We start from the raw sequence: 11,292 nt of genomic DNA, 5'->3' as shown, positions 1-11,292 counted from the left end.
TAATCTTTCAACTGAGTCTGAAGAGTATATAACTACACATACACACTGCGTTTTAGCTCACAACGACTTGAACAATGAGACTTGGACTTGGATTTGAACTCAAACCATGACAGCTTGACTGTGACTCGAAGACTCATGACTCGAACACAGCCCTATCGCCAAGTTCTTCCGTGTTGGCGAAAGTTGCATGAAACCATTCCGTATATCCCTAATATGTGTACTCAACTTGTGACATATGGCTCCTTGTTCAATCAAAGGTGCGGCCGGAGAAGCATGTGTCGTGGAGAAGTCCGAGCTGTCAGGACGGCGTCTGGACAGCGTCAGGCGGCCCAGGCCCACCCGCTTTGCTGCGCTCTGATGGATTGGGTTTCCGCAGCCTGTAGATGCACACTAACCTGTCGCTTCCTGCACAAATGAATCATCCAGTGAGGGGGGGATCAATATTCACTAGAGAGCAATGTATTATGCTACTTAGAGCTGTTAGCTAACGACAACGTGATGCTGTGTTTCCTGTGAAAATAAATCAACTTTGAAATCTGAAGTTCATGGCTACTATCAAGCAGAAATGTCTTTGCTTGAAAGGCGGGCAAGTTAAAAAAAAAAAAAAAAAAACGTGTGTGAATTTGATGGGGGTTTGTTACTTTATAAAATTGCTTTGGGATTAAGCCTTTACTAACTGTCCTTAAAACAAAAATCAATAGGTGCGAAAGCTTATTCCTCCTATGTTTGGTCTGAAATATCATCTTTACTTTAGACTTTTGGCGGAACTTCCTCGAGGCAAAAATACCTCTAGATGAGCCATACATTGCACAGAACTGACGTCTCACTGCTGTCAAGGAGAAATTAACGCAAACTTATTCAAGCATTACTGAGTTTCCAGTATTACAACAATGTCAGTGTCAAGTTTAATGCACATCATCGCTCCAAACTTGTTTAATGTCTGGAATATCTCACTGTCAGGAACTTCTCTTCCAGAATTTAATCATTCGTGGCATATGATAATGTCAAATTATAAAAAAAAATGTATTATTAAAACGTGACACGAAAGCCTAATTATGAACTACAATTTAAACTACTATATTCACATTTCAGCTTCTTTTTTATAGGTGCCATTTAGACTATTAATGAGTCAAAAGATGTAATATTTTGTGTTGAATTCAGTGCGGTCACCATTTTTCATCACTCTGAAACCCAAGGATAGAGAATGTATAGGCCTATTTTTTTGGGTGGATAAATACAAACTTAGAGAATATTACTGTGGTTTTTTCCTCCGATTGAAGCAAACAAAATATTAAATTCTGACAACAACAGACACAAATGTGAGGCTACATCTGGAAACTATTGGTCCCGACGGCCGCCTCTTTGGCTATCAACCTGGATCACTTTTTCTAAGGGAATTTGACAAAAGTTGATAAAGAACTTTCCAGTGTTCTGGTCTTTTTTTAAGTTACGCCCAAATTCTTTTGTTTGCATGTTTTCGCATGTTCACATTATTTGACCCACTATGCTCTTGTTTGCGAGCAACATGGACAGATTTTATGTGGTTGATGTAATCCTTCAATGTGCGATGCAGATGTACAGTGCATTTGGGTACACCCTGTTTTTGTTGCTTTAAGATTGTTTCCATTGACCAAAGATTTTCACTCGAGCTGTCTCTGATTTGAACACAGTGAAGCATAGTTCTTGGTTTCACGGGCCTCTCTTAAACAGTTGGTGGATGCTGTGCCCATCAGGCGAGCTCCTCTGGGTGCTCACCGCAGGGAGCTAGACCACAGCTTTTTCGGCCCATTTCCAACACCAACACGGGAATCAAGCGACGCCTCAGTTTGAAAAGCAAATCTCGTAAAAATCTTTTTCTTTTTTTTTTTTTGAAACATTTGTTGCCACTGACGAGAAGCCCCTGTAATGAGGCCGGCTTTACTTATTCATAACGGAGGCTCGGTAATACGGTAATAGAAAACTGCTGTGCTGCTGCTGCTGCTGCTGTTGCGTTGGTTGGTTTCACATTTTTGACCCGGTGCCAAAACCCGTGGAGCAGAAAGTCTATAAGGTTGTTGCAATACTCCATGAAATTCAAGACTTGGGTGTTCCAAAATGGTGCTATCTGGTCTTCCTCCAAACGTCTGCTGTGTTGAGTTCTGTCCACCGCCCGAGAGCCGCAGACACTCCCCATCCTTTTACCGCATTCTAATCTTCCTGAGAAACTAAGGTAGGAGCAGAAGGTGAAAAGGTCGGTATACCCCCATCAGAGGATTCCAGACCTGGTAGGGGGGCAAGGGCTGGGCTGGGGCAGTTTTGGAGGGTGAGGCTAAGGAAGGTGAGTGAGGGCATTGTCTCTGAAGGGGAGGTGACCGTGTTCGGGTTGGGTCCTCAGGCTTTTGTTGTTGTTTTGTTTGCATTGTTGAGTCAGGCCTAATGCGGCATTCCTCGTGGCTGAGTTGTGTGGACTGAGGAAGAGTGGGTAATGGGGAGAGACCAAACAGATGGGACGAATCCTGCAGGATACAATGGAAGCTGGAGCCCCTTGAGCTGTTTGGGGTTTTCGGGCCTTCGGGGTCTTGTATGAAAAATGCGCTTTTAAGTCAAGCTTTACATGAGTAAGCACGAGTCACCCAAATATTGTTGTCATGTCTTTGATCAAGAGTTAAATCGAGATATGACAAAGAGGAGTGCGGGATATTTTAGGTTTATGTTTAACCTACACAGTACATACTCTGACATTTGAAATGAGCAATGTTTCAAAGCCAATTAATCTATCTTTTATCTTGTATTCTGAGTTTAAATTAAATATGTGTGAATGTTCTAAATTATGGGAATGAGCATGAGATTGACAAAAAAAGTATATGTATCTCAAAAATAGAAAAGTGTCAAACAAAAACACTTTTTTCCGAGTAGTTCATAATAAGTTAAAATAAATTAGCTCTCATGATGCGGCTATAATCCTGCAACTGTAAATTTAGACAGTTACAGGAGACAATGGTTTTCAGGAAAGGAAATGTATAACTGCCTATATCGACATGATGATGCATCTATTCTCAAATTTCTTTTTTTCATTTCTTATCTTTCATTTGTAAAACAATGAAACAACAACAAGTATCCCACAGACTTTATCTGACCATCTTTAAGGCTTTAATTGTGGGCATCAAAGAGCCTTTAACCTGCTCCACTGATGACCCTCAATGAGCTAACTTCAGCAGTTAGCCTGGAGTGACGCCGGCTCAGCTAAAGGGGTCAAGTTATGGTCAAGTGAAGCGTATGTACCTTCTCCTGCTCCTCGTGCTGCTGATTTATCATTTTTTGTCACACTCTCAGAAGACAGATCTAGAGCTCTCGTCATTACAGGGCCGGCCTGCTGCTCAAGGATACTTTTAAAATAGATTCCAGGTAAATTACTTGTTCTGGCCTACAGTCTCTGACACTGAAAAATGAATGTCTTTGAAGCGTTATCTTCTGAGCAGTACAACAAGGTCACATGTTCGACAGCAGACTGTGTTCAACAGCAGACTGTACAATTACATGTAGTCAGTTGTGACAATGACTACTATGGCTGTATGATTACATCGCTCGATTCAGCAGACTGTTTAGTCCCTTATGTCCCATTTGGAGCTTAAGGTGCAGTTTGTATACAAATAATTTAACCCAACAGTGGTTTAATACCATATTGTCCCATTTAGCATTCATAAGAAACGGTAACATGCTCTGGATCTGAAAAGAGGGAGTTTCATCCCACATCAGAAGCAACAGGTCTGAACAGCAGCTGACCTACAATAGCACACTTTAGATTTTTTGGCTATAAACATGAAAATACGTGTTCATACTGCCGTTACTATGCAATTTTTCATGTTATTTTATTTTTCTTTGTTTATTTATTTGATAGGGGCAATACAATGAAACATTGTCACCAAACAGGTAAACGGTGTCATATTAGCCACAGGCTAATTTGCTCGCAATTAGCTATGACATTGCGGTTGCAGTTTGCTTGTAAAATGCATGTTGTAATGATATTTACATTTGCATTCCTCTACCTGTGTTATTTACTGTTACTACCGGTGCATTGTCCCGTTGCTAAATCTCAAGCCAAATTCTTCTAACCAAGATTACTATGCTTCGGTCTTTGCTTATCCCTCAGCCTCTCCTCGGCCTCCTCTGAAATCCTCCAAGCGCGTTGTGGCTGCACATAAATATGCTCACAGTGGTGCGGTGGCTGCTGATGCTCGGTTCTGGTCCATTCTGTGGTCAGGAATTAGGCAAGCTCTCACAAGAAACAGAGCAGCACGACTCGGAGCGCCACACCACACTGGATATCTGCCTACACATGCACATTTTGAGAAGTGGCTATTTGAGTTATCTGAGTTTTCCTTACTGCTTCATCGACCAGGAGAACTGCCAGGATTAAATGCATCTGATAATGCTGATAACATTTTATTTCGTCTTTGGTCTTTGGGTCAGACACAGTTTGGCTTGTTATGGGGCGGAGTTTTCATAACCCCGGGGACTAGATTGTGACTAATGAGTCTGTGTTACTGTGACCAGAGGAGGCAGCTGCGAGAAACTGGCCGCCAATTCAACTCTTATCGTTGATCTGAACTCGGAGCAGACTGAGGGACACGCCCACAGGAAGTGCAATGCTACAGCTAACGGTCACGTCCGCCACATAGCACCATGACCTGCTCACGACTTAAAAGGTCATCACTGGAAATGGGCTTTGATGCTTGTACTTCACTTGATTGTGAATTGACTTTTTTGAGCGTCTAATCATGCTATAAATTTAGCATCTCTAAAGCCTGCTGTGGTTTATTAGCAACTATTTTAGTATTTTGCATATGGTATGTTACCTTGTGTAACATGTGAAAATGTTTCAGACACGATGCCAGATTTGTTCAGCACTCAAATTGTGAATCAGCTATGAAATAGCAACATGTTGCTAATAGCAGTGAAGGCTGTGACAAAAGATACTTTTTCTGTCAGATTGTGATTCTGAAGGAGAATCAGTGAGTTTTTAACAATCTGACAACAGTAAAGCGTACATATGCACAACAGGAGCTGGAAAGCTCTTAGCTATTAGGGTCACTGCTTCTTGTCCAATTCTGTCTCTATGGGGTTTTGGAGAGTTGCACTAAAATGATTAAATATTTAATGAAGTGAACTGCGAACTGCGGCTGGATGTCACTGACTACATGTTAAAGACTTTTAATGAGATGAATACTTCAATGGAGGACACTTTTGTGTTTATAAAGGAAGATCAGTGGATTTGTGGGTCAGTGCTAACACTAGTGCTAATTTTGAAGCATAGTACATTTGAAATTTAAGATTATTAAAATAACAAACTGAAGTAATCTATGAATGAAAATAATCAGATTGTTTTTACTTAAAATTTTTGTAAATCTTTTTAAAATAAAGAAATATTCTACATTTAATCAAAGTTAGCATTAGCTGTGAGAGACAGATACCTAGATTCTGCTTTAGTGAACTTCTTTATCCAGGTGTTTTGTGGTATCATTTTATGTTTTATATAACTGACAAAGGCGCAATATTTGTCTAACAGGGTCTTGGCTGATGCAAATATGACTTTCGACCTGAGTGACAGCGTGGCACCAAGCCTTGTCAAACAACATGCTCCTTATTGGTGTTCCCCAGGTCACAATTAGCTCTGATGACTTACCTTATGGGAGCGCTGCGTAAAAACCAACAAAGGAAATTATTATTGCAGCGAGCATGGCTTTGTAATTGATTCAGGGCCCTATGCACAACCACAAAACAATTACCAATCACTCTTTTCTGTGTGCCAGTGATGACTACAAGGGTTTCAGTACGGGAAGATGGGGAAAACAAAACTACACACCAGGGACTTAATCAACAATTGGTTGGAAAACTGTATAAACTCCATTACACATATGCGTTGCCCATATTTTTCTCGAAAGTTTTGATAATAATATTCTATAACTTATCAAGAGCTGTTAAACGTAAATTGCCAAAGCAGAATCTGAACTGTTAGACTTGGTCCCCAGTGACGACAGTATTTATAACACAAGTTAACACAAAGACCCAAGCAGCGGCCGCATGGGGCCGTGGAACAGGTGGGTGCGAGGGACAACATTCAGTGTCATCAAAATACATGAAAACACCATCTGTCAATGTAAGACAAGTACTTTTGATTTCTTAATAATATAGTACGTATAAGTATATTTATGTTTTTTAAATAGACTAGAGACTAAACAAAAATATTTCCATATTTTATCATAGATTACAGCTAGACTAATACCTAGATGTTACATGTGTATGATTGATTAGTGCTCATATATAATATAGATTACAACTTTTTGAATTGTCTCAGAAATATGTACAATTAAAGGGTTTATATGTTGAGGTCTTCCACTAGAGGGCAACAGAAAAATGTATGTATTTAATTATTTAGTTTGAGCATAATTCATAGTATTTTCGCATACACATACATAATACTTGTGTAAACGTATTTTATTTTATGGCGACAGTTCAGAAATCATGAACGAAAAATATGTCATAATATATAGTAAGATTGTACTTAGACAATTACAAATATGTATTTATTTTACACAGTCCAAATAGTGATATTACTTTTGTGTCAGGCTTTTCAAGATATAAAGAGAGGATTACCAAGTCAATGAGGTATGGCTGAAATCCAGATCCACGGAGCTAGTCAGGTTTTTAGCCCAGTTTATGAACAATATTTTCTGTCTCATTCACTGTCTGGTTTTGAGTGAGGAGTCCAGCTTTTGTGACATGATGGATGAGCACACGTCCCAACAAAGCCCCAGAGGAATGGGTCGAGTGAAGAACGAGCTCACAAGAAAGAATTCAATCCTGTATTATGGTGCAAATTGTTCAAAATTGTAATCTTAAATCAGTGAAGTATATTTCTCAATAATTATAGTCATCTTTAATCTGGATTCATGTAGTCATTTCAAGTAGTGTTTTATTTGTTGGTTAAAATATCTGTATTTGTTTGACTCTTTTTATATTGTCACAATGTCACTTTTACTTGAACATAGTTTGTGAGTGCCGGGTTCAACGTTTATCCTGCAAAGACAAGTTCGCTTAAGGGCGTTTGACCTTTGACATTGGGAATGTGTTAAGCACAAACAACTACTTTGATAAATAAAAAGGTTGAACGCATCATTTGCATGTATAAACACAAACTGTTGCAACCGCAAACTATAAAACTGCAGTTAAATTAAAATAAAAGGTCAATTAAAAGTGTATGTTTTCAGGTGCTTTCCTCGCGTCCTCACCCTCTCACACCGTGTTATTAAGTGAGATTAGCCTGGTGCGTCTCATGGGAACATTTCATATTTGGTAGAGCAGCATTCCTGTCCAGCCCTGGTCCGTCCAGGTGTGTGTGTCCAGGGCAGGGGCATGCAGGGGGACATCAAAGCCCCTGTGTGGTGCTCTTCTGGGGGCAAAGCCGAGAGTCATGGGAGAACGAGCCGCTGCTGCCCCGGGACGCCGCGGCCCAGAGGAGCGGTCAGTGCATTCCAGAGCGACACGCACAAAGCCCAGTTTCACGGTCACACCTGAACCGTGGAACACAAGCGGGCGGGACACTTCATTACAGTGACAGTGAGGCTCGTGTAGCGCTCAGATGTGTGGCCGTGTGGTTCTCGTGAGAGGAACGTGAGCAGAACGTGAGGAGGAATGTTGAACTGAAATAAATTGCATCAGTTTATGTGTAAAAATGAGTAAGGTCGTATCCATAAGTACACGAGGAATTTTCAGGATGCTACTTTACTTTCAAATGTCTTCTTTCTTTTGTATTTGAGTATATTATGAACATTTGCATTTTCCTTTCTTGAATTAGTATTGTATTGTGCCAAAGGTCAAATTGATTTATACATTGATACAAGTAATGGCAAGGCAAGTTTATTTGTAGAGCACCAGGAAAAATGCTCTTCATAGTAAATTCTTGTATTAAGTATTATAAGTCCAAATTAAAGTTGCTTTTTGGGGTATTGTTTTTTTCCGTTATGGACAGAATGATCTCTAGTAGCTGTGTTTGTACATATAAAGTAGTAAAGTATTTTTTTTTTGTTATTTAGTATTAAACATACATTGATTTTTAAATAGTTTTTCATCGTAAACCTCAATATTGATCTAAAACAGCATAGTGATTCTAATGGTGATTGACTTCCTGTTCAAAATTGCAGAATTGTTATTATGTTTTTGTTTTTGAAAATGGCCTTGTGACATTTCTTCATGTTTCAAATAATCACAACTCAGTACAGCGATGGTACAAGGGGATTTTAATGTGTTAATGTGTCCTTGCTGAAATAATGGCCATGTGACATTTTCGAACCCTATGTGTTTGAGCTGCAGTCTAAATGTATTGAATACTTGGAAGTAGTTACTGGGGAAATGGAGAAGGTGAAAACATAACTTTTCTGAGCACTCAAGACATAAAGGCAGGACAATGCAGAATAACTCAAACATGCATGAATCAATCAAAATGCAACTATGAGTAAGTTAAAGATGAGGGAAAGCCACATGGTTTTTCAAAGCTCATAAAAGTTGATTTTACATAACATGTCTCCTTAAACTGTCAATCACAGCTAATACTTACACAAAACATCATTATAGATATTAATATTGCACAGGTCTGGGTCAGTGTTCTGTCCAGTTGCATGTATGTGCCCCAGTGCCTCCATATTAAAGCTGGACCCTCTTTGAAGTACTGTCCCACCCAAAGGCGTCCCCTTGAGTCCACACAATCCCCACATTCATCACTGGACTTGCTTCATCAAAGTGTGTCCACTCGGCAGCGGGAAACTCTACACTGTGTCCTCAGACGGGACAGTTTCCCCCGAAGCATCTGGGCTGGATGAGTCCACTGACCCCCTCCACCCTTCAGGCCGGCGGGCGAGCACCACACCTAAAGCCCTCAGGTGACAGCCGCTACTGCATTCCCTGTGTTGTTTTACTGCGGGAAACGCTCACTTAAGGACAATAAAGGGATTATGTAAATGACTATTAGTAATGTTTTGTTTTCACCAGTGATTAGATGCATTGAATCTCTATTGGAATTTATATTCAAAATCTAATCAGTGCATCCCTCTGCTGTGTGGTTTTATCAAGTGTTTTGAGAGCATCGTGTTACACTCACGTGTTTGTTGTCATGCTGTAATCCTTTGTATTGGCCTCACATGTCTAACTAAACTCTACCACTTGAGGCAAACACTTGTAGTTTGTTTTGTCCAGGAGAGGGGTCAGCAGTCACCCACATCATCAGTCTCCCCACTTCTCTTGAGTTGTGCACACAGCCACTTAGTATTGACTCATGCACATCCAGAAGTAAAGCGCAAACTGGGCCCAGCCTATACACGACATTTAAAAAAACTTGGTTGTTATATTCTATTCTGTATTGAACCGAAACAGTGACATGAAAATAGCAGGCTGCTGTGAGAGCTGTGATAGATGGTCTGTTACTGCTGTACATGACTGTACCACACACATACAAGACAAACATGTGTTAGCGCACATCAGTCTGAGCTGGTGTGACTTCTGTGTGGATAAAAGTGCAGTGACAACAATATTTAGAAAAAGATTAAGCTAAGTGCTAACCTCCTGTTCCAGTGCCTTCAGCTTGTATGAGCTGCCACTGTGAGCAGGCTGGCCCTCTGGGTGGTAGGCTCATTTGTCTTGTCCCGTGTGTGTGACCTGTTTACCCAGGGTCTGCCAACTCTGATGTCAGCCGCACAGGGTCCCGGGACAGGCTACAGTTTCTGTTTTGACACCCATTCCTAATTACGCATGTAAATGATTGATCACCCTGTGTTGGCAGGGGAGATGGAAGTCCCGGGGACACGATGGCTCAGAGGGCTGTGGTTATGCCCGCGCTGTGCCGTGGGGATGGCTGAAACAGACACCTATGCTGCCTGACAGGAGCAAATAGAGCAAATAGAGTTGTGGGCTCAGCGTTTGGACCAAGCTCTCACATGAGCTCTCGTGGAGCAGAGAGTTGCACAGGTGCGCCCGATATCTGTGGCTCTTTGTCTGCCCTAATCCCACACAATTTAGCACAAGCTCACTGCCCACACCTTTAAGCCACAGAGTGACACCTCAGGGCCAGGCCACTGAAAGGAGAACTCTGCCACTTCAGTGAAATGTGATTTGGCTAATTGATTTTGGAGTGGCCAGTCTGGAGCCTGGAGGAAAGTGATGGAAGAAGAGGCTGCATTCTTCCTTTCATTTCTGCTGCACTGTACAGGTGTTGAAATGTACCTGCAAGCTCCTGTAACAGGAGCTCTGCTTACAGGTCAAACACTGGCGGACATCAGATGGAGAAGACACTGTGGTCCAGTGCCTTTACTGAGGGGCTGAACCTGCCCCCGGCCTGTGCCCGTCCTGTCCACAGCTGCTCTCTGTGGAGCTCTCTGTGCTGCTCTGTCAGGTGTGGAGCCAATCTGAGGCCACGGATTTAACCCCAATCTTGGGCTCCTGGGCCTGGCACACATGGGCCTGCAGCTGTGCTCCATTGATGTGAGCGGCTCCACTGCAGGAGATAGATTGGACGGAAATGGCTTAATTGTCCTCACTCTCACTGCTGGAATGCAAATAGCCCTGTGCCCCGGCCTCGGCGGAGAGGCTCCGACACTTGCAGACACAATGTTCAGACTCATTTGAGCGCACATCAGCTGCATCCTCTGACTCCTTTGTGAGTTCTCAGGCAGTAACCAGACAGCAGTCATTTGAGGGCGAGGACTGAATAAACTGCAGTGTAAACACAATGGAGAGAGACAAGTGGAGATGAGCAGGATGATTTATTGTTTCAATGTTCTCAATAAACAATGTATACCTACACTGTAATTGTACTGCTTGCCTACAGGTAAATTCCATGCATTGTTATATTATAAATCTATTAACAAATGCAGAGTCTTACACAACCAAAGCCGATAGTCGCTTGTTCTTTTTTTAAATTGTTAATTTGAGATTTAAAAAAAAACATGACACAGAGAGGGACCATCCATTTATAGTCCTAAACATTTGGTCTGGCATATCAAAATTTACCATTTTCAAATTGAGTCATTTTTTTTCCTTTTTGCGGATGTCCTTGACTGTCAGTATGATCCGTGTCAGCCATTCTTTTGTGAGGACCTTTTCCCTGCTCATCAGACATCATTGATCGTGTCCATGGCAGGAGTTTTGAGGCCTAAATACACAGTGTAATTCTGAAATCATGTGGGAAGTAAAACAAAACTTGTTCTAGTGACTAATACCACATGATTTTGGAAAATGTAGAACAACAGCGCTTTAATGTACTGC

This window comes from Eucyclogobius newberryi, unplaced genomic scaffold (assembly GCF_026437365.1).
Source record: "Eucyclogobius newberryi isolate DKJ021-1_F unplaced genomic scaffold, fEucNew1.0.hap1 SCAF_20, whole genome shotgun sequence".
Lineage (NCBI taxonomy): Eukaryota > Metazoa > Chordata > Actinopteri > Gobiiformes > Gobiidae > Eucyclogobius > Eucyclogobius newberryi.
The sequence above is the reverse complement of the archived record's forward strand: the minus strand, read 5'-3'. Positions refer to the sequence as shown.